Source organism: Oncorhynchus masou, unplaced genomic scaffold, assembly GCF_036934945.1.
Source record: "Oncorhynchus masou masou isolate Uvic2021 unplaced genomic scaffold, UVic_Omas_1.1 unplaced_scaffold_1871, whole genome shotgun sequence".
NCBI lineage: Eukaryota > Metazoa > Chordata > Actinopteri > Salmoniformes > Salmonidae > Oncorhynchus > Oncorhynchus masou.
The window spans coordinates 19,518-44,469 of NW_027008375.1; the positions used below are offsets into that span (position 1 = coordinate 19,518).

At 48.2% G+C, this 24,952-nt stretch overlaps 1 pseudogene; it reads right to left on the bottom strand.

Annotated features, from left to right (window-relative positions):
- Window positions 1-4,667: 4,667 nt before the first annotated feature.
- The window catches only part of LOC135532470 (pecanex-like protein 1), a 79,482-nt pseudogene continuing 59,197 nt past the window's right edge, over window positions 4,668-24,952 (bottom strand).

Genomic DNA, 24,952 nt, shown 5'->3' on the forward strand with positions numbered 1-24,952 from the left:
CTGCGTTCCTCTTCCTGCGTTCCTCTTCCTGTGTTCCTCTTCCTGTGTTCCTCCTCCTCCTCGTCCTCCTCATAAACAGTTCTATAAAACCAGATGGGGACATACCGGTTGTCATGGGAGACCACAGCATGTTTATAACCGTTCCTCTTCCTGTGTTCCTCTTCCTGCGTTCCTCTTCCTGCGTTCCTCTTCCTGCGTTCCTCTTCCTGCGTTCCTCTTCCTGTGTTCCTCTTCCTGCGTTCCTCTTCCTGCGTTCCTCTTCCTGCGTTCCTCTTCCTGCGTTCCTCTGTTTTGATAAGACATGTGGGAGCTTGTCAGCCACTCTGCACAAAGCAAACACAGATCCATTACTTTCTGTTATGTTATTATCTCTATATCCATATCACTGTGTACACCTACAGTATATTGGGATCACTGTACAATTAAAAGATTACAAAAAGTGTGTAGTTACTGTGTAGTTAGTGTAGTTACAGTGTAGTTACTGTGGTGTAGCAGAGGTGCTTTGTGATACAGTTGAAGTGGGAAGTTTACATACACTTAGGTTGGAGTCATTAAAACTTGTTTTTCAACCACTCCACATATTTCTTGTTAAAAAGCTATAGGTTTTGTCAAGTCGGTTAGGACATCTACTTTGTGCATGACACAAGTACATTTTTCCAACAATAGTTTACAGACAGATTATTTAACTTATAATTCACTGTATCACAATTCCAGTGGGTCAGAAGTTTACATACACTAAGTTGACTGTGCCTTTAAACAGCTTGGAAAATTCCAGAAAATTATGTCATGGCTTTAGAAGCTTCTGATAGGCCAATTGACATCATTTGAGTCAATTGGAGGTGTACCTGTGGATGCATTTCAAGGCCTTCCTTCAAACTCAGTGCCTCTTTGCTTGACATCATGGGAAAATCAAAAGAAATCAGCCAAGACCTCAGAAAAAAAATTGTAGTCCTCCACAAGTCTGATTCATCCCTGGGAGCAATTTCCAAACACCTGAAGGTACAACATTCATCTGTACAAACAATAGTACGCAAGTATAAACACCATGGGATCAAGCAGCCATCATACCGCTCAGGAAGGAGACGCGTTCTGTCTCCTAGAGATGCATGTACTTTGGTGCGAAAAGTGCAAATCAATCCCAGAACAGCAGCAAAGGACCTTGTGAAGATGCTGGAGGAAACAGGTACATAAGTATCTATATCCACAGTAAGACAAGTCCTATATTGACATAACCTGGAAGACCGCTCAGCAAGGAAGAAGCCACTGCTCCAAAACCCCCATAAAAAAGCCAGACTACGGTTTACAACTGCACATGGGGACAAAGATCGTACTTTTTGGAGAATTGTCCTCTGGTCAGATGAAACAAAAACAGAACTGTTTGGCCATAATGACCATAGTTATGTTTGGAGGGAAAAGGGGGAGGCTTGCAAGCCAAAGAACACCATCCCAACCGTGAAGCACGGGGGTGGCAGCATCATGTTGTGTGGGTGCTTTGCTGCAGGAGGGACTGGTTCACAAAATAGATGGCATCATGAGGATGGAAAAGTATGTGGATATATTGAAGCAACATCTCAAGACATCAGTCAGGAAGTTAAAGCTTGGTCGCAAATGGGTCTTCCAAATGGACAATGACCCCAAGCATACTTCCAAAGTTGTGGAAAACTGGCTTAAGGACAACAAAGTCAAGGTATTGGAGTGGCCATCACAAAGCCCTGACTTCAACCCTATAGAAAATTTGTGGGCAGAACTGAAAAAGTGTGTGTGAGCAAGGAGGCCTACAAACCCGACTCAGTTACACCAGCTCTGTCAGGAGGAATGGGCCAAAATTCCCACAACTTATTGTGGGAAGCTTGTGGAAGGCTACCCGAAACATTTGACCCAAGTTAAACAATTTAAAGGCAATGCTACCAAATACTAATTGAGTGTTTGTTAACTTCTGACCCACTGGGAATGTGATGAAATAAATCTGAAATAAATCACTCTACTATTATTCTGACATTTCACATTTGTAAAATAAAGTTGATCCGAACTGACCTAAGACAGGGATATATATATATATATAATATATATATATATATATCAATGATGTCGCTCTTGCTGGTGATTCTTTGATCCACCTCGACCCGCACCCTCCTGCCCGATGAGCATCACTACTCTGGACGGTCCGGACTTAGAATACGTGGACAACTACTAATACCTAGGTATGTGGTTTTACTGTAAACTCTCTTTCCAGACTCATATTAAGCATCTCCAATCCAAATTTAAATCTATAAAATCGGCTTTATATTTCGCAACAAACCCTCCTTCACTCATGCTGCCAAACATACCCTCGTAAAACGGACTATTCTGCCAATCTTTGACTTCAGCGATGTCATTTACCAAATAGCCTCCAACGGTCAGAAAATTGGATGTAGTCTATCACAGTGCCATCCGTTTTGTCACCAAAGCCTGATATACTACCCACCACTGCGATCTGTACGCACATCATCATCTGCACATCTATCACTCCAGTGTTAATTGCTGAATTGTAATTCCTTGGTCTATTTATTGCCTTACCTCCTTACTTCATTTGCACACACTGTATACAGATTTTCTATTGTGTTATTGACTGTACATTTGTTCATCCCATATGTAACTCTGCGTTGTTGTTTGTGCTGCGTTGCTTTATCTTGGCCAGGTCGCAGTTGTAAATGACAACTTGTTCTCAACTGACCTGGTTAAATAAAAGGGGGAAAGAAATACTTGTTTTTTTTAATTATTTAATACAGGGAATTTTTACTAGGATTAAATGTCAGTAATTGTGAAAAACTGAGTTAAAATGTATTTGGCTAAGGTGTATGTAAACTTCAGACTTCAAATGTAGGTACATACATAATTTACATATATCATTTGACTAAATTAAACAGTCATCGATTAAAAAATACATTAAAAAAAATGAACAAGTGGTCTTAAACTGAACTACCACTCTCAGATGGGATGAACCCGGATGCCCGAAAAACCTGATTGGTTGGATTCAACTTTCATCTCTCCAGTCATGGCGGGTATCTCGAAATAACATCTCCCTAGCTTGTAGCCTCCGTATCTGTTAAATGTGTTCAAATATGAACAGACACATTTTTGACACACAACTTTCAAAACCTACGACTTTAAAAAGTTGTAGGATTTATCCCGAAAAACTAGAGGTAGTGGTTAGTGAAACATAGCTAAGACACATTGTATTTCTGGCAAAGAATAATTTTGTTTACTGTAAAACGAAGTTGCTCATTACCAAACAATAACAAAAGGCAAAACTGAATTTCGGGTGTTCGGGGTAAACAGTTTTGACTCCGCCCACATTGAGCCCGGCCCCGTTCGGAACTCCTCCATTAAACTGCATGATCAGTAAACAGGTGCACCTCGTGCTAGGAAAAATAAAAAAAGGCCACTCTAAAATGTGCAGTTTTGTCACACAACACAATGCCACAGATGTCTGAAGTTTAAGGGAGAGTGTAATTAGCATGCTGACTGCAGGAATATCTACCAGACCTGTTGCCAGAGAATTTAAATGTTCATTTCTCTACCATAATGCAATGTATGTCCAACTGGCCTCGTAACCATAGATCGCGTGTAACCACGGGATCCCAGGTCCTCCACATTCGGCTTCTTCACATGTGGGATCGTTTGAGACCAGCTACCCAGACTGCTGATAAAACTGCGGGTTTTGCACAAACGAAGCATTTCTGCACAAACCGTCTTAGTGAAACTCGTCTGTGTGTTCGTCGTCCTCACCAGGGTCGAGACCTGACTGCAGTTCGGCGTTGTAACCGACTTCAGTGGACAAATGCTCACCTTCGATGACCACTGTCACTCTGGAGAAGTGTGCTCCTCACGGATGAATCACGGTTTCAACTGTACCTGGCAGCTGGCAGTGTGTATGGCACCTTGTGGGTGAGCGGTTTGCTGATGACAACGTTGTGAACAGAGTGCCCCATGGTGGTGGTGGGGTTATGGTATGGGCAGGCATAAACTACGGACAATGAACATAATTGCATTTTATTGATGGCGATTTGAATGCACTGAGATCCAGAGGCTCATTGTCGTGCCATTCATCCGCCGCCATGATAATGCAAAGCCCCATGTCGCAAAGATCTGAACACAATTCCTAGAAGCTGTAAATGTCACAGTTCTTCCCATGGCCTGCATTACTCACCAGACATGTCACACAACTTCCCAGTCATTGAAGAGGAGTTGTTTTCCAGGCCACAATCAACAGCCTGATCCACTCTACGCGAAGTGTCGCGCTGCACGAGACAAACGGTTTTCTGACCAACAGATGCATATCTGTATTCCATAGAATAGAGACTAATTAAATTTATTTTAATTGAAGTATTTCCTTATATGATCTGTAACTCAGTAAAATATGAAATTGTTGCACGTTGCGTTTATATTTACGCATGTAAGATTTTCCACCGATATCTCGCATAATTAATTTTACCACCACAGAAAGATCAGACCATGACAAACGAACTAATGATCTGTCGGCATTCATAAAAATTATACATAAACTTCAATTTTCCATCACAGCTGTCGTGATTTTATTTTATATGACTTAACTCGAAATAAACCTGTATGGAAACGTGGTTTGTGACTGTATTTTTAGAACTCTTTGCATATAAAAAGAGACAAGCTGTAAATCAAACGCTCTTTATTTCTCAATATAGAAAAAGAATTAAGTTAAATCGGGAAACAGTCCATCAGAAATTCACCATCTTGTTTTTCCAACCGATGGCCCGTGATACATTTATATAACATTTGTCCCATAAATGAAAAAAAAAGTAAGAAAATGTAAATACTATGTTCACAGTAATAAATATTAAAAACAAAAATATTTTGTACATTGATATATATATATAAACGAAAATGGCTGAATAATAAACAATGACGAACCATTATTTTAATTCCCAAGGCATCTGTAACCATGGCCACTAAGATTCTGTAATAAATTCAATAAGGTGATATCTCAGACTGTAGTGCGTCACTGTAAATAAAATGTAAAATAAATCATAGTGCACGTTATTTCCTGCAACTTCCAAAACAAAACCCAATAAGAATGACAATGAGGACAAAGTAAATCATGTCTGGTACAGCACCTGCATGTCTTCCCTCCTGGTCTACGACTCGTTTCTGCATCTCTGTCGTCTTGGCAACGACACGTCCTGCCACGTGTGAAACCACGGCCACTTTCAGGACTAGGCTCGTTAGGAAAATTATTTTGAAACCAATAAGGAAAAAAATAAAAATAAATCCTCACACTCAATTCTGTCATAATCATAAATCAAACCGTCATCATTAATTTGTGCACATATGTGTGTGTATATATATGTATATATATATCACGTTGTGTGTGTGTGTGTTTGTGCACAGTCTGTGTACACAAGTCAGTCAAAGTAATAAGGAAATGCATAGAAAAAGGATGACCATTGGTAGCCACCTAATAGGGCACCTGTCATGTTACATGTTGTGACACAGAGCAAGGCAGAAACAGTGCCTTGCAAAACTATTCATTTTATTGTTTCACAAAGTGGAATTAAAATGGATTTAATTGTACTTTTCTGTCAACGTGGATTTTTTAAATATTTTTTTTTTTACATTTAAGACGGCATAAGTATTCAGCTCCCTGAGTCGATATATGTTATAAACCCCTTTTGGCAGCAATTACATCTGTGAGTCTTCTCGGGTAAGTCTCGAAGAGCTTTGCACACCTTGATTGTACAGTAATTGCCCATTATCCTTTTCAAAATTCTTCAAGCTCTGCCAAGGTGTTGGGGATCATGGCTCGACAGCCCTTTTCAAGTCTTGCCATAGATTTTCAAGCAGATTTAAATCTAAACTGTAAGTTGCCCACTCAGGACCATTCCCAGCCTCCTTGATAAGCAACTCCAGTGTAGATTTGGCCTTGTGTTTTAGGTCAATGTCCTTCTGAATGGGTGAAATCATCTCTCAGTGTCTGGTGGAAAGCACACTGAAAGCAGGATGTCCTCTCTGAGTTTGACCGTGCTTTGCTCCACCTAATTTCTTTTTTATCCTGAAAACCTCCTCAGTATTTGCCGATGTCAAGCATACCCATAACCTGATGCAGCCACCAGCATGCTTGAATATAAGGAGGCGGTCAGGTACATTGTGTTGTATTTTCCCCCAAACATAAGGCTTTGCATTTAGGCCAAAAAAGTATATTTCTGTACAGTGTTTTCTCCTTATCACTCTGCTGCTCTAACCACTAGGCTACCCTGCCACATACCAGATCTAGTCCCAACGCTCTAACCACTAGGCTACCCTGCCACATACCAGATCTAGTCCCAACGCTCTAACCACTAGGCTACCCTGCCACATACCAGATCTAGTCCCAACGCTCTAACCACTAGGCTACCCTGCCACATACCAGATCTAGTCCCAACGCTCTAACCACTAGGCTACCCTGCCACATACCAGATCTAGTCCCAACGCTCTAACCACTAGGCTACCCTGCCACATACCAGATCTAGTCCCAACGCTCTAACCACTAGGCTACCCTGCCACATACCAGATCTAGTCCCAACGCTCTAACCACTAGGCTACCCTGCCACATACCAGATCTAGTCCCAACGCTCTAACCACTAGGCTACCCTGCCACATACCAGATCTAGTCCCAACGCTCTAACCACTAGGCTACCCTGCCACATACCAGATCTAGTCCCAACGCTCTAACCACTAGGCTACCCTGCCACATACCAGATCTAGTCCCAACGCTCTAACCACTAGGCTACCCTGCCACATACCAGATCTAGTCCCAACGCTCTAACCACTAGGCTACCCTGCCACATACCAGATCTAGTCCCAACGCTCTAACCACTAGGCTACCCTGCCACATACCAGATCTAGTCCCAACGCTCTAACCACTAGGCTACCCTGCCACATACCAGATCTAGTCCCAACGCTCTAACCACTAGGCTACCCTGCCACATACCAGATCTAGTCCCAACGCTCTAACCACTAGGCTACCCTGCCATATACCAGATCTAGTCCCAACGCTCTAACCACTAGGCTACCCTGCCACCCCATTTCTCCTTCTCACTATCACTCTGCTGCATACCGGATCTAGTCCCAACGCTCTAACCACTAGGCTACCCTGCCACCCCATTTCTCCTTCTCACTATCACTCTGCTGCATACCGGATCTAGTCCCAACGCTCTAACCACTAGGCTACCCTGCCACATACCAGATCTAGTCCCAACGCTCTAACCACTAGGCTACCCTGCCACCCCATTTCTCCTTCTCACTATCACTCTGCTGCATACCAGATGTATATTTTGCATTATTGTCACTGTTATCTAAGTCATTATTGTGGAGTCCACTACGATGTTGATCCAACCTCTTGTTTTCATCCCATCACAGCCATTTGAACTTGACCGTTTTAAAAATCACCAATGGCCTCATGGTAACATCCAATCACCATGGTAACATCCAATCACCATGGTAACATCCAATCACCATGGTAACATCCCTGTCCTGTACCTCAGTTCAGAAGGCAGACTGTATCTTTGATGTGTCTGGGTGGTTTTAATAAATCATCCACGGCATCATTATTAACGTGACCGCGCTTAAAGAGATATTAAAATTCAACGTCTGATTTGATATTGTTACCCATCTACCAAATCACTGACATTTTATTTATACAAGGCTTTTGAAAAAGCTCCCTGGTCTTTGTAGTTGAATCTGTGTAGAGGGACATTACACATATTGTAGGGGGGGGAGGTTTAGTCATTCAGAAATAATGTCAACCCCTATTTTATCACACAGAGTCCATGTCACTTATTACGTACGTGATGTTAAGTCACATTTTACTCCTGAACTAAATTTAATCCTTAAACAAAAAGGGGCTGAATACTATTTTAGTTATCGAATTAGTTGTAAATCTTTAAAATGTTTGCACTCCACTTTGACAGACGACACATGAGTTGACTATTAAAATACATTTTAATCCCACTTTTTGCAACACGATAACAAAATGGGAAGAAATCCAAAAGGGGGGGGGGGGGGGTATGAATACTTTTGCAAGTTACTGTAGATGTGTGGACTGCCATCTGTCTCCTCCACCGCCACTCGTCCCTGGATTCCCTTTCCCCTCGAACATATAGTTCGTCCTAAACAGCACCCTAAACTGCAAAAAGTAGTGCCTTGTGAAAAGTAGTGCACACATACATATATACATATATATATATATATATATATACATACACACATATATATATATATATATATATATAGGGAAATTAAGGTGCCGTTTTGAATGTAGATATGAGTCTTTTCTCCATTAGATTTCTTCCTGCGACCTCTCTTCTCTCTCCTTTTAAAAAAAGGTCAAAGGTCAAATCGAGGAGACGAGGGGGGAAAGTGGACGAAAATGCGCTTGAATGAAACTGTCCTTTTTTTCCCACTCCTGTTCCATCAGGCGAATGACGTTTACAGGGGTGGATTCCAAAATAAATATGTTACGTGATAAATGCGAATGAAGATAGTTATGCAATAGATTTTTCTAGACAAAGGATAAATAGCATATCGTTTAAAAACAACGTGTCCATGCTTTTCTCCTCTGACAATACAACAGCTGATTCAAAAGGGGTGTGGCAGATATCCAAGCTCTTCCGTTGTAGGATACACTTGTGCTTCCTCGTCAAAAGGAGGCTGAGAGACAAGGAGGGGAGGACCGTCTTCCGTTCGCCTACTAACGAACTGACACACTCCTCGACCACTCATCGGTTTCCTGGTCACGGAGGAGAGACGACGGAGGAGAGACGACAGAGAGGACAGAGAGGAGAGTGGATGGAAGAGAGAGGACAGAGACGACAGAGGAGAGTGGATGGAAGAGAGAGGACAGAGACGACAGAGAGGACAGAGAGGAGAGTGGATGGAAGAGAGAGGACAGAGAGGAGAGTGGATGGAAGAGAGAGGACAGAGACGACAGAGAGGAGAGTGGATGGAAGAGAGGACAGAGACGACAGAGAGGAGAGTGGATGGAAGAGAGAGGACAGAGACGACAGAGAGGACAGAGAGGACAGAGAGGGCAGAGAGGAGAGTGGATGGAAGAGAGAGGACAGAGATGACAGAGGAGAGTGGATGGAAGAGAGAGGACAGAGGAGAGTGGATGGAAGAGAGAGGACAGAGAGGACAGAGAGAGGTGGGGGGATCCTTTCCTCACTGTTAGCAGGCTGGTCTGCTCTTCGGCCTGCAGTAAGGTGAACCCTGACCTCTAACTCGTGACTGGGTTACTCCCAGGAGGACTAGGGTGTAGTCATTAGGGCAGACCGTATTCACCCCAGGTTTCAAAACAAGCATTTCTCATTTGACCAAGTCTATGACAGTTTTATCATCCTCCTGAACCAGTCGCTCAGACCTCGGCCCCCAGCTCTATGACCCCCGTCTCTACGATGGGAACCAGTTTATCATCCACCTGAACCAGTCGCTCAGACCTCGGCCCCCAGCTCTATGACCCCCGTCTCTACGATGGGAACCAGTCGCTCAGACCTCGGCCCCCAGCTCTATGACCCCCGTCTCTACGATGGGAACCAGTCGCTCAGACCTCGGCCCCCAGCTCTATGACCCCGTCTCTACGATGGGAACCAGTCGCTCAGACCTCGGCCCCCAGCTCTATGACCCCCGTCTCTACGATGGGAACCAGTCGCTCAGACCTCGGCCCCCAGCTCTATGACCCCCGTCTCTACGATGGGAACCAGTTTATCATCCACCTGAACCAGCAGGATGGTCTTGTCTATATGGGAACGGCTGGTGAGGTCACGGCTACAAGGCACCCACCGGTGAATCACCTGGAGAGAAGGGTTGGTGAGAGAGGGAGGGAGAGAAGGGTTGGTGAGAGAGGAAGGGAGAGAGGGGTTGGTGAGAGAGGGAGGGAGAGGGGTTGTTGACAGAGGGGAGAGAGAAGGGTTGGTGAGAGAGGGAGGGAGAGAGGGGTTGGTGACAGAGGGGAGAGAGAGGGAGGGAGAGAAAGGTTGGTGAGTCATTCCTTTATGTATATATAATATAATATTGAAAACAACATGAATACATTGAAGTTTTAATTTAAAAACAATTCTCGAAGTGATAATTGTAAAACTGAGATGTGTCGTAGTAATATGAAGCGATGGCAAATGTGACCCCTCGCGGAGGAAGTGGAGAACCTACATGTCCCTCCATGCCCTCCAGGGGGCTCCAGTCCCTCCAGCAGCTGCGTCCTGCCCTCAGCCTCACCGTCTCATCAGGCCACTGCAGCTCCATCCGCTTCGACAGGTTAATGACCTCCAGCACCTGGCTCACATCCACGATCTGGTGGGAGAAATATGTGCAGTCAAGATCAGCAGCATAAAATAACTTACAAGAATGTTTTGAGGGGAGGTTATAAACTCCAGTCATCGAGACCCCCCCCCACCAACCCCCGCCTCACATAGGTACACATTTTAACTGTGGCCCCTGGACAAGCACACCTCATTCAACTTATCAAGGGCTTGAGGATTAGTTGACAAGTTGCATCTGGTGTGCTTGTCCCGGGGCCACAGTTAAAATCAAATCAAATCAAATTTTATTTGTCACATACACATGGTTAGAAGATGTTAATGCGAGTGTAGCGAAGTGCTTGTGCTTCTAGTTCCGACAATGCAGTAATAACCAACAAGTAATCTAACTAACAATTCCAAAACTACTGTCTTATACACAGTGTAAGGGGATAGAGAATGTACTGTGTGTACTGTTTAGGGGTCCTGCAGGAATTTGATTTGAGAAACGCCCTCTGAATTAAAAAGTATCCATTTCAAAATGACTCATACATGTTTCTTTGCCCTGAAAGCAGAGTCAATGGAAAAGGAAACCATAACTCATTTTGTAATTGAGGTGAACTGTCCCTTTTAAAAACCTCTTGAGAAACAGTCGCTGTTGATTACAACATTGCTATCGGAGCGTTTTTTTTTCTTCTTCTCCTGACCGACCTGCACTCTGTAGGAGATGTCGTTCCGTCGCACGGCGGACAGAGCCGGGACGTGGTGATCCAGTGGGTCCAACATGGCGCCACTACCCAGCCCGTCGTTACCCAGCAGGCCTACCAGGGTGTGTCTCTTACAGGGCGGGATACTGTGGGAGGAGAGCGAGGCAGAGGGGCCGGCGGGGTCCGAGGACGACCCGGAGCCCAGGCGGAGCTGTAGGGAGGTGGGGAGGGTACGGTGGGACAGTTGGCTGGTAGAGTAGCGCCGGCAGGGCTCCAGGCCAGTGGCTGAGGTACGGAGAGACGAGTGGCGGCTGCTGTTATAGCGGTAGGATGAAGACTGGCTGGTCACGGAGGCTCGGGCTGGAGAGTGGTGCACAAGGCCAGACTGGACCGACTGGGAGCTCTGACTGGTCCCTGAATGGAGAGGAGAGATACAGGTTAGTTGGGTCTGTGTGGAGAGGAGAGATTTAGGTTGGTTGGGCCTGTGTGGAGAGGAGAGATACAGGTTGGTTGGGTCTGTGTGGAGAGGAGAGATACGGGTTGGTTGGGCCTGTGTGGAGAGGAGAGATACAGGTTGGTTGGGTCTGTGTGGAGAGGAGAGATACGGGTTAGTTGGGTCTGTGTGGAGAGGAGAGATACGGGTTAGTTGGGTCTGTGTGGAGAGGAGAGATACGGGTTAGTTGGGTCTGTGTGGAGAGGAGAGATACAGGTTGGTTGGGCCTGTGTGGAGAGGAGAGATACAGGTTGGTTGGGCCTGTGTGGAGAGGAGAGATACAGGTTGGTTGGGCCTGTGTGGAGAGGAGAGATACAGGTTAGTTGGGCCTGTGTGGAGAGGAGAGATACAGGTTGGTTGGGCCTGTGTGGAGAGGAGAGATACAGGTTGGTTGGGCCTGTGTGGAGAGGAGAGATACAGGTTGGTTGGGCCTGTGTGGAGAGGAGAGATACAGGTTGGTTGGGCCTGTGTGGAGAGGAGAGATACAGGTTGGTTGGGCCTGTGTGGAGAGGAGAGATACAGGTTGGTTGGGCCTGTGTGGAGAGGAGAGATACAGGTTAGTTGGGTCTGTGTGGAGAGGAGAGATTTAGGTTGGTTGGGCCTGTGTGGAGAGGAGAGATACAGGTTGGTTGGGTCTGTGTGGAGAGGAGAGATACGGGTTGGTTGGGCCTGTGTGGAGAGGAGAGATACAGGTTGGTTGGGTCTGTGTGGAGAGGAGAGATACGGGTTAGTTGGGTCTGTGTGGAGAGGAGAGATACGGGTTAGTTGGGTCTGTGTGGAGAGGAGAGATACGGGTTAGTTGGGTCTGTGTGGAGAGGAGAGATACAGGTTGGTTGGGCCTGTGTGGAGAGGAGAGATACAGGTTGGTTGGGCCTGTGTGGAGAGGAGAGATACAGGTTGGTTGGGCCTGTGTGGAGAGGAGAGATACAGGTTAGTTGGGCCTGTGTGGAGAGGAGAGATACAGGTTGGTTGGGCCTGTGTGGAGAGGAGAGATACAGGTTGGTTGGGCCTGTGTGGAGAGGAGAGATACAGGTTGGTTGGGCCTGTGTGGAGAGGAGAGATACAGGTTGGTTGGGCCTGTGTGGAGAGGAGAGATACAGGTTGGTTGGGCCTGTGTGGAGAGGAGAGATACAGGTTGGTTGGGCCTGTGTGGAGAGGAGAGATACAGGTTAGTTGGGCCTGTGTGGAGAGGAGAGATACAGGTTGGTTGGGCCTGTGTGGAGAGGAGAGATACAGGTTGGTTGGGCCTGTGTGGAGAGGAGAGATACAGGTTAGTTGGGCCTGTGTGGAGAGGAGAGATACAGGTTAGTTGGGCCTGTGTGGAGAGGAGAGATACAGGTTGGTTGGGTCTGTGTGGAGAGGAGAGATACGGGTTGGTTGGGTCTGTGTGGAGAGGAGAGATACAGGTTGGTTGGGCCTGTGTGGAGAGGAGAGATACAGGTTGGTTGGGTCTGTGTGGAGAGGAGAGATACGGGTTGGTTGGGTCTGTGTGGAGAGGAGAGATACAGGTTGGTTGGGCCTGTGTGGGGAGGAGAGATACAGGTTGGTTGGGTCTGTATGGAGAGGAGAGATACGGGTTGGTTGGGTCTGTGTGGAGAGGAGAGATACAGGTTGGTTGGGTCTGTGTGGAGAGGAGAGATACGGGTTGGTTGGGTCTGTGTGGAGAGGAGAGATACGGGTTGGTTGGGTCTGTGTGGAGAGGAGAGATACAGGTTGGTTGGGCCTGTGTGGAGAGGAGAGATACAGGTTGGTTGGGTCTGTGTGGAGAGGAGAGATACGGGTTGGTTGGGTCTGTATGGAGAGGAGAGATACAGGTTGGTTGGGTCTGTGTGGGGAGGAGAGATACAGGTTGGTTGGGTCTGTATGGAGAGGAGAGATACGGGTTGGTTGGGCCTGTGTGGAGAGGAGAGATACAGGTTGGTTGGGCCTGTGTGGAGAGGAGAGATACGGGTTGGTTGGGCCTGTGTGGAGAGGAGAGATACGGGTTGGTTGGGTCTGTGTGGAGAGGAGAGATACAGGTTGGTTGGGCCTGTGTGGAGAGGAGAGATACAGGTTGGTTGGGCCTGTGTGGAGAGGAGAGATACAGGTTGGTTGGGTCTGTGTGGAGAGGAGAGATACAGGTTGGTTGGGCCTGTGTGGAGAGGAGAGATACGGGTTGGTTGGGTCTGTGTGGAGAGGAGAGAAGGTAACCAGGTGAGAACAGTTTTTTGTGATATCTGGGAAACATTTTGAGAGATTTGATAATTTTCAGTCAATTCAGGAAATTGCTTTTAATTTCCCCGAATTGAGAAGGACTCACCCCAGCCCTGGTGTACGTGGTGGTGGTGCTCACTCATATTGTGTGGCTGGTAGGCCAGGGGAGCGGCCGGTCTTGACAGCCCCCCCTGGGACACCGAGCTCTGCTGGGAGTCACCGCTCAGCCCTGTCCCATTACCACTGGTGCAGGACAAGCCCCCTGCATCAGAGTCCTCAATGTTCCCACCACTGTTACAGCCAGCTCCACAGCCCTTACGCAATCTACAGAGAGGGGTGGTGGAAGACAGAGAAGGGGGGTGAGAGAGGTGAGGGACGAGAGAGCGAGAGGGACGAGAGAGCGAGAGGGACGAGAGAGCGAGAGGGACGAGAGAGCGAGAGGGACGAGAGAGCGAGAGGGACGAGAGAGCGAGAGGTGAGGGACGAGAGAGCGAGAGGTGAGGGACGAGAGAGCGAGAGGGACGAGAGAGCGAGAGGGACGAGAGAGCGAGAGGTGAGGGACAGAAGAGCGAGAGGTGAGGGACGAGAGAGCGAGAGGGACGAGAGAGCGAGAGGTGAGGGACAGAAGAGCGAGAGGTGAGGGACGAGAGAGCGAGAGGGACGAGAGAGCGAGAGGTGAGGGACGAGAGAGCGAGAGGTGAGGGACGAGAGAGCGAGAGGTGAGGGACGAGAGAGCGAGAGGGACGAGAGAGCGAGAGGGACGAGAGAGCGAGAGGGACGAGAGAGCGAGAGGGACGAGAGAGCGAGAGAGACGAGAGAGCGAGAGGTGAGGGACGAGAGAGCGAGAGGGACGAGAGAGCGAGAGGTGAGGGACGAGAGAGCGAGAGGTGAGGGACCAGAGAGCGAGAGGGACGAGAGCGAGAGGGACGAGAGCGAGAGGTGAGGGACGAGAGAGCGAGAGGTGAGGGACAGAAGAGCGAGAGGTGAGGGACCGAGAGGGACGAGAGAGCGAGAGGGACGAGAGAGCGAGAGGAGCGAGAGGGACGAGAGAGCGAGAGGGACGAGAGAGCGAGAGGGACGAGAGAGCGAGAGGGACGAGAGAGCGAGAGGGACGAGAGAGCGAGAGGGACGAGAGAGCGAGAGGGACGAGAGAGCGAGAGGGACGAGAGAGCGAGAGGTGAGGGACAGAAAACAGTGTTTTACAGTAACCAGACCAAGACCCCAAAAAGCAAGCAGAACCACAGTGGAACGTTATCTCCCTAGAATACATTTTAAAGAGAGTCCCAATACTATCTACATTCTCCTGTAGTGTAGTCGTTCACACAAATCTAAAATCTTTGGATTGGTAGAGGCATGGGCTAACGGGAGTTTCCACAAATACTTGTTATACCAGTCATTGCCTTTTAAAATCAGTGAAGAGAAGTGAACAAGTGCACACTTTAGGAGAGAAGAAAAATTATTGGAACATACGCAGAATGCTGATTGGTCCTCCCAGGATGTGACCTACCTGTGCCAGGTACTGACGATTAACTTCCTTATATTGCCAATGCTGATTGGTCCTCCCAGGATGTGACCTAGCTGTGTGTGTGAGTTGCAATAGGACGTAGTCAGGGGCGACACGTAGATGGGGTATCCAATGGGCTGGTCACACGACGAGTTGATCATGTTGCGCAACGCCTGTTTGGCGTTCTGGATGCTTCCGCGTTCTGGGTTCCTGTTCCGTAAGAACACCAGCTCCTGCTGTTGTCCCGCCCACAACCCGCGGACACATTCCTTGTTCACCTGCAAGAGGATGCTCATTTAATACGTTTTTTTTTTTTAAACGAGTTCATTCTTCAATCCCGTTGTTAACCAGTTAATGAATGTATAAATGACATGGGGAGTTGAGCGAAATCTACTATTCACAACACCTGGTTTCCTTTCTGTCCTCTCTTCCTATTTTTTATTTTTTATTTTACCTTTATTTAACCAGGCAAGTCAGTTAAGAACAAATTCTTATTTTCAATGACTGCCTAGGAACAGTGGGTTAACTGCCTGTTCAGGGGCAGAACGACAGATTTGTACTTGCAACCTTTCGATTACTAGTCCAATGCTCTAACCACTAGGCTACCCCGCGTGTTTCTTTTAGGCACTTCCTAACCTCGGTCCTTGCCTCCTTTCTAATCTGTCACCAGGTCTGTCGCACATTGATGACCCTAAAGCTGAGGTAACATCTGTTGAGCACGATGAGCTACTAACCTTGACGACCCCAAAGCTGAGCTATCGTCTGTTGAGCACGATGAGCTACTAACCTTGACGACCCCAAAGCTGAGCTATCGTCTGTTGAGCACGATGAGCTACTAACCTTGATGACCCTAAAGCTGAGGTATCGTCTGTTGAGCACGATAATCTTGTACTCGTTGGTTCCCTCGTCCAGGACGTGGCGCAGGGCGAGCAGTGAGGGCGAGTTGGAGAGCACGGCGCTGCGCCAGGCCGGGTCACCCTCGTGGGCGATCACCAGGTTCTGCTGGTGAGACGAGATGGCCTGGAAAAGGACCACCGGCTCGTCATATTCATCTGGAGACGTGAAGTGGTCCTGAGGGAGAAAGACAGGAGGAGAGAGAGGTCCTTAAAGTCCAATGAGGTTGTTTCTGGTCTCTCTCGCCTGGTGTAGTGTCATGCGTATCCCAGGCAACTCTCACCTGGTGTAGTTTGAGTGACATGCGTATCCCAGGCAACTCTCACCTGGTGTAGTTTGAGTGACATGCGTATCCCAGGCAACGCTAACCTGGTGTAGTTTGAGTGACATGCGTATCCCAGGCAACTCTCACCTGGTGTCGTTTGAGTGACATGCGTATCCCAGGCAACTCTCACCTGGTGTAGTTTGAGTGACATGCGTATCCCAGGCAACGCTCACCTGGTGTAGTTTGAGTGACATGCGTATCCCAGGCAACTCTCACCTGGGGTAGTTTGAGTGACATGCGTATCCCAGGCAACGCTCACCTGGTGTAGTTTGAGTGACATGCGTATCCCAGGCAACTCTCACCTGGTGTAGTTTGAGTGACATGCGTATCCCAGGCAACGCTCACCTGGTGTAGTTTGAGTGACATGCGTATCCCAGGCAACGCTCACCTGGTGTAGTTTGAGTGACATGCGTATCCCAGGCAACTCTCACCTGGTGTAGTTTGAGTGACATGCGTATCCCAGGCAACGCTCACCTGGTGTAGTTTGAGTGACATGCGTATCCCAGGCAACTCTCACCTGGTGTAGTTTGAGTGACATGCGTATCCCAGGCAACTCTCACCTGGTGTAGTTTGAGTGACATGCGTATCCCAGGCAACGCTCACCTGGTGTAGTTTGAGTGACATGCGTATCCCAGGCACCACCACCTTCCTCAGGAGCTCCATGTCAGCAAAGATCCACTCATCTCTCACCGAGGAGATCCGGAAGTCTCCCTTGAACAGCGCGTGGAGACCATACAGAAAGGACTCCAGGTTACTGGAGAGAGAGGAGAGACACGGGAGAGAGAGAGGAGAGACACGGGAGAAAGAGAGAGGGAGAAGAGAGAGAGAGGGGAGAGACACGGGAGAGAGAGAGGAGAGACACGGGAGAAAGAGAGAGGGAGAAGAGAGAGAGAGGGGAGAGACACGGGAGAGAGAGAGAGAGGGGAGACACGGGAGAGAGAGAGGGAGACACGGGAGAGAGAGAGGGAGACACGGGAGAGAGAGAGGGAGAGACACGGGAGAGAGAGGGGAGAGACACGGGAGAGAGAGGGGAGAGACACGGGAGAGAGAGGGGAGAGAGAGAGGGAGAGAGAGAGGGAGACACGGGAGAGAGAGGGGAGAGAGAGAGGGAGAGGGAGACACAGGAGAGAGAGAGGGAGACACGGGAGAGAGAGAGGAGAAACATGGGAGAGAGAGAGGGAGACACGGGAGAGAGAGAGAGAGAGGGAGAGGGAGACACAGGAGAGAGAGAGGGAGACACGGGAGAGAGAGAGGGAGAGACACGGGAGAGAGAGAGGAGAAACACGGGAGAGAGAGACACGGGAGAGAGAGAGAGAGAGGGAGACACGGGAGAGAGAGGGAGACACGGGAGAGAGAGAGGGAGACACGGAGAGAGAGAGGGAGACACGGGAGAGAGAGAGGGAGACACGGGAGAGAGAGAGAGAGAGAGGGAGACACGGGAGAGAGAGAGAGAGAGGGAGACACGGGAGAGAGAGAGAGAGAGGGAGACACGGGAGAGAGAGGGAGAGGGAGACACGGGAGAGAGAGACACGGGAGAGAGAGAGAGACACGGGAGAGAGAGGGAGACACGGGAGAGAGAGGGAGACACGGGAGAGAGAGACACGGGAGAGAGAGGGAGACACGGGAGAGAGAGGGAGACACGGGAGAGAGAGAGGAGAGACACGGGAGAGAGAGACACGGGAGAGAGAGAGGAGAGACACGGGAGAGAGAGACACGGGAGAGAGAGGGAGACACGGGAGAGAGAGAGGAGAGACACGGGAGAGAGAGAGGGAGACACGGGAGAGAGAGAGGGGAGAGACACGGGAGAGAGAGAGGGGAGAGACACGGGAGAGAGAGAGGGAGAGACACGGGAGAGAGAGAGGGGAGAGACACGGGAGAGAGAGGGGGGAGACACGGGAGAGAGAGGGGGAGAGACACGGGAGAGAGAGGGGAGAGACACGGGAGAGAGAGGGGAGAGACACGGGAGAGAGAGAGGGGAGAGACACGGGAGAGAGAGAGGGGAGAGACACGGGAGAGAGAGAGGGGAGAGAGGGGAGAGAGAGGGGAGAGAGAGGGGGAGAACACAGGAGATTTTGCAACTCATTTCATGTATGTTTTCATGGAAAACAAGGACATTTCTAAGTGACAACTTTTGAACGGCCGTGTATACTGGGAGGAGTGCCTTTCCTCAGTCACATATGTGCTAATGTACTATCTCACAACTCCATGAAACCTTCACTCTTGGCACAGACATTTAGAAACTAAAACATGCCAATTTGGAAAATAAGGCACGGGAGGTTTCTGAGAGAGAATATAGACGACTTTTGAGTAGTTAGACATGTATAAATGCAACAGATACCATTAATAAGAAGGTGCTAGAAGTGTCTTATATGGTGAGCTACCGAGTGGCTAGGACAGGCAAGCCCCATACTATTGAGGAGGAGTGGCTAGGACAGGCAAGCCCCATACTATTGAGGAGGAGTGGCTAGGACAGACAAGCCCCATACTATTGAGGAGGAGTGGCTAGGACAGACAAGCCCCATACTATTGTAGAGGAGTGGCTAGGACAGACCCCATACTATTGAGGAGGAGTGGCTAGGACAGACCCCATACTATTGTAGAGGAGTGGCTAGGACAGACAAGCCCCATACTATTGTAGAGGAGTGGCTAGGACAGACCCCATACTATTGAGGAGGAGTGGCTAGGACAGACCCCATACTATTGTAGAGGAGTGGCTAGGACAGACAAGCACCATACTATTGTAGAGGAGTGGCTAGGACAGACAAGCACCATACTATTGTAGAGGAGTGGCTAGGACAGACCCCATACTATTGTAGAGGAGTGGCTAGGACAGACAAGCACCATACTATTGTAGAGGAGTGGCTAGGACAGACAAGCCCCATACTATTGTAGAGGAGTGGCTAGGACAGACAAGCACCATACTATTGTAGAGGAGTGGCTAGGACAGACAAGCACCATACTATTGTAGAGGAGTGGCTAGGACAGACAAGCCCCATACTATTGTAGAGGAGTGGCTAGGACAGACAAGCCCCATACTATTGTAGAGGAGTGGCTAGGACAGACAAGCACCATACTATTGTAGAGGAGTGGCTAGGACAGACAAGCCCCATACTATTGTAGAGGAGTGGCTAGGACAGACAAGCCCCATACTATTGTAGAGGAGTGGCTAGGACAGACAAGCCCCATACTATTGTAGAGGAGTGGCTAGGACAGACAAGCACCATACTATTGTAGAGGAGTGGCTAGGACAGACAAGCACCATACTATTGTAGAGGAGTGGCTAGGACAGACAAGCCCCATACTATTGTAGAGGAGTGGCTAGGACAGACAAGCCCCATACTATTGTAGAGGAGTGGCTAGGACAGACAAGCCCCATACTATTGTAGAGGAGTGGCTAGGACAGACAAGCCCCATACTATTGTAGAGGAGTGGCTAGGACAGACAAGCCCCATACTATTGTAGAGGAGTGGCTAGGACAGACAAGCACCATACTATTGTAGAGGAGTGGCTAGGACAGACAAGCCCCATACTATTGTGGAGGAGTGGCTAGGACAGGCAAGCCCCATACTATTGAGGAGGAGTGGCTAGGACAGGCAAGCCCCATACTATTGAGGAGGAGTGGCTAGGACAGACAAGCCCCATACTATTGAGGAGGAGTGGCTAGGACAGGCCCCATACTATTGAGGAGGAGTGGCTAGGACAGGCAAGCCCCATACTATTGAGGAGGAGTGGCTAGGACAGGCCCCATACTATTGAGGAGGAGTGGCTTGGACAGGCAAGCCCCATACTATTGAGGAGGAGTGGCTTGGACAGGCAAGCCCCATACTATTGAGGAGGAGTGGCTAGGACAGGCCCCATACTATTGAGGAGGAGTGGCTAGGACAGGCCCCATACTATTGAGGAGGAGTGGCTTGGACAGGCAAGCCCCATACTATTGAGGAGGAGTGGCTAGGACAGGCCCCATACTATTGAGGAGGAGTGGCTAGGACAGGCCCCATACTATTGAGGAGGCGTGGCTAGGACAGGCCCCATACTATTGAGGAGGCGTGGCTAGGACATGCCCCATACTATTGAGGAGCCGTGGCTAGGACAGGCCCCATACTATTGAGGAGCCGTGGCTAGGACAGGCCCCATACTATTGAGGAGGCGTGGCTTGGGCAGGGTATTTAAAAAGTCATTACATTGCTCAACATTTACCGTTTGTCATAGTTAGTTAAAGTAATTAATTTGTTTCCACTTTCGTTGGACTTTGGCTGCGTATTTTACGCCATTGTCTTCAAATGTGAAATTGTTTTGAAGCCACGCCCATTTTCGGAAGAATTGCATTATGGGCCCTAAAAGCAAGGAAGTAGTGTCCACTGCTTGTATACTTTGTATTTTGGTGAATGTAGTACGACATCTGGGAACTTTTAGCATACTAACTATCCATACCATGACCAAAAAGCATACTACGTACTCAAATTACATCACAAATAGTAGGGTTAGTATGAATATTGGAACACAGCTAATGTCTCAGGAAATCACCAAATGTTTTAGAAAGGTGATAAGCTGAGATACAGATGTATCCCACTTTGTCTGTTACACACACTGCAGGATGGTTGTGAAATTACTGACTTCTCTGAAATCCTGGTTGGAAGATTCCCCAAATCAGGAGGGATTTCTGGAAAAGCTGAATTTTGCAACCCTACTCTGCAGAGACAGAAACAGACAGAGAGGCAGACAGACTCACCTAGACATATGGTGTGCAGCAGTCCCCAGTGCTCTCCTGCCCAGCACACACAGGCCGAAACACAGCAACACCAGGGAAGAGTCCTTCTCACTGTCCAGAGGCTGCAAAGGAGATGGGAATAGAAGGACAGATGGTTAGATTAGAGAGGAGCGATGTTTAGATTAAAGGGGAGGTTCAGAGGAAGGATGGTTAGATTAGAGAGAGAGGGATGGTTAGATAAGAGAGGAGGTTCAGAGGAGGGATGTTAGATTAGAGGGGGATGGATTAATTTAGAGGAGGGATGGATTAATTTAGACAGGAGGGATGGATTAATTTAGAGAGGAGGGATGGTTAGATTAGAGAGGAGGGATGGATTAATTTAGAGAGGAGGGATGGTTAGATTAGAGAGGAGGGGTGGATTAATTTGGAGAGGGATGGATTAATTTAGAGAGGAGGGATGGTTAGATTAGAGAGGAAGGATGGATTAATTTAGAGAGGAGGGATGGATTAATTTAGAGAGTGATGGTTTAATTTAGAGATGAGGGATGGTTAGATTAGAGAGGAGGGATGGATTAATTTAGGAGGGATGGTTAGATTAGAGAGGAGGGATGGATTAATTTAGAGAGGAGGGATGGTTAGTTTAGAGAGGAGGGATGGTTAGTTTAGAGAGGAGGGATGGTTAGTTTAGAGAGGAGGGATGGTTAGATTAGAGAGGGATGAATTAATTTAGAGAGGAGGGATGGTTGGATTAGAGAGGGATGAATTAATTTAGAGAGGAGGGATGGATTAATTTAGAGAGGAGGGATGGTTTAATTTAGAGAGGGATGGTTAAATTTAGAGATGAGGGATGGTTAGATTAGAGAGGAGGGATGGTTAGATTAGAGAGGAGGGATGGATTAATTTAGAGAGGAGGGATGGTTAGATTAGAGAGGAGGGATGGTTAGATTAGAGAGGAGGGGTGGATTAATTTAGAGAGGAGGGATGGTTAGTTTAGAGAGGAGGGATGGTTAGTTTAGAGAGGAGGGATGGTTAGTTTAGAGAGGAGGGATGGTTAGTTTAGAGAGGAGGGATGGATGGTTAGTTTAGAGAGGAGGGATGGATGGTTAGTTTAGAGAGGAGGGATGGATGGTTAGTTTAGAGAGGAGGGATGGATGGATTAATTTAGAGAGGAGGGATGTTAGATTAGAGAGGGATGAATTAATTTAGAGAGGAGGGATGGATTAATTTAGAGAGGGATGGTTAAATTAGAGAAGAGGGATGGATTAATTTAGAGAGGAGGGATGGATTAATTTAGAAAGGAGGGATGGTTAGATTAGAGAGGAGGGATGGATTAATTTAGAGAGGAGGGATGGTTAGATTAGAGAGGAGGGATGGTTAGATTAGAGAGGAGGGATGGTTAGATTAGAGAGGAGGGAAGGTTAGATTAGAGAGGAGGGATGGATTCATTAAGAGAGGAGGGATGGATTCATTTAGAGAGGAGGGATGGTTAGATTAGAGAGGAGGGATGGTTAGATTAGAGAGGAGGGATGGTTAGATTAGAGAGGAGGGATGGTTAGATTAGAGAGGAGGGATGGATTCATTTAGAGAGGAGGGATGGATTCATTTAGAGAGGAGGGATTGGTTAGATTAGAGAGGAGGGATGGATTCATTTAGAGAGGAGGGATTGGTTAGATTAGAGAGGAGAGATGTTAGAAGTTGTTTAATCTTTTTTATCTTCTTCAGATGTCTAAACTGTGATTCAATTTTCTCACCACAAAAAAAACATATTGCCTGAAGGAGAAGTGTGTTTTTTTTGTGCTCAAAGACATATTTATAGTAGTACATTTTGAGAATGTGTAGAAATATTTCTGAATGAAGTGCCGGTTCGTACCTTGGCCCGCCGAGAGTTACAATACTGGATCCAGCCCAAGTAGACCTGGCAGAAGGAGTCCCTGGAGATGCCAGCCAGCCGGTGGTCATAGTCTTGGTCTATGTTGGGGTTAAAGGTCGGGTCCAGGTCCACGTAGTTCCTCTCTCCACAGGCCTTCAGCCCCTCCTCATCGTCTCATTGGCCAGCCACTCCTCCAGCTTGGTAGAGGCTATTACGTAGTATATGATCCCCTGGAGAGAGGAAGTAGGGAGAGAGGGAGGAAGTAAGGGGGAGAGGGAGGAAGTAAGGGGGAGAGGGAGGAAGTAAGGGGAGAGGGAGGAAGTAAGGGGGAGAGGGAGGAAGTAAAGGGGAGAGGGAGGAAGTAAGGGGGAGAGTAAGTAAGGAGAGGTAAAGTAGGTGGAAGAGGAAGTTGAGGAAGTCGGGGGAGAGGACGTTGAGGAAGTCGGGGGAGAGGACGTTGAGGAAGTCGGGGGAGAGGACGTTGAGGAAGTCGGGGGAGAGGACGTTGAGGAAGTCGGGGGAGAGGACGTTGAGGAAGTCGGGGAGAGGACGTTGAGGAAGTCGGGGGAGAGGAAGTTGAGGAAGTCGGGGGAGAGGAAGTTGAGGAAGTCGGGGGAGAGGAAGTTGAGGAAGTCGGGGAGAGGAAGTTGAGGAAGTCGGGGGAGAGGAAGTTGAGGAAGTCGGGGGAGAGGAAGTTGAGGAAGTCGGGGGAGAGGAAGTTGAGGAAGTCGGTGGAGAGGAAGTTGAGGAAGTCGGTGGAGAGGAAGTTGAGGAAGTCGGTGGAGAGGAAGTTGAGGAAGTCGGGGGAGAGGACGTTGAGGAAGTCGGGGGAGAGGACGTTGAAGAAGTCGGGGGAGAGGACGTTGAGGAAGTCGGGGGAGAGGACGTTGAGGAAGTCGGGGGAGAGGACGTTGAGGAAGTCGGGGGAGAGGAAGTAGGGGGAGAGAACAAGTTTAGGAGTTTAGTACCTTTCTCATGGGCAGTAGGAGATTGCATAATAACACCAGATTCGAACCGATAACCTCTCCGGTTAACCTGCTACGCCAGTGTAGAATAGCTGCAAACAGCAGACTAACAGCCGGGCCTCCCACTCACCTTGACGTAGTAAGTAGTCAGGATACGTCGAAGGTCAAACACCTGGAGCATGGAGGCAGCGCTGTTGTCCGTGATGCTGTAGCCCTCCAGGACGTACTTGGTGACCAGCACCTCCCAGGCCAGCCAGCGCTGTCCGAAGGCCGCGTTGAAGGAAAGGACATGTGGCAGGTGACCTGGCTCACAGCAGCAGCAGCTCTCGTCCTCCTCCACCCCCTCCGTGATGGCCTCCACCTCCCTCTGCTGGCAGTACGTACCTGGGAGGGGGGACAGGACAGCTTCAGAAACATGCTATACTGCTTCATAAACTCTATGACCGAACAATGACAGGACAGCTTCAGAAACATGCTATACTGCTTCATAAACTCTATGACCGAACAATGACAGGACAGCTTCAGAAACATGCTATAATGATTCATAAACTCTATTACCGAACAATGACAGGACAGCTTCAGAAACATGCTATAATGCTTCATAAACTCTATAACCGAACAATGACAGGACAGCTTCAGAAAAACCTCGTGAACACTATGATTTAAACGTAAAAGGCCGTTATTCTGACTGGAGATCTGCGGGATGAACTCAAGTCGCCCGTTGACAATCAACCAACGATTGAATAAACCAGGCAGAATTGTACTCGTTTCATATCAAGTCAAAATCAGGCCCCGAGAGAATTGTAAGAAACCCGCTTCACATCGCGATAGAAAGTGTAGCCACTCCCACAGCACCCTGTCTTTATTGCCTTATTTCTTCTACAAGACCGAGACTCTGCGTCAGAAATAAATCTGTCCTTTCTTCTGTATTCACTTCCTTGACCGTGGGAACTCCGAGGCCTACACCAATCAAATGCTTTTAAACGTGGCGAGTAGGGAACGAGGGCGCCCTT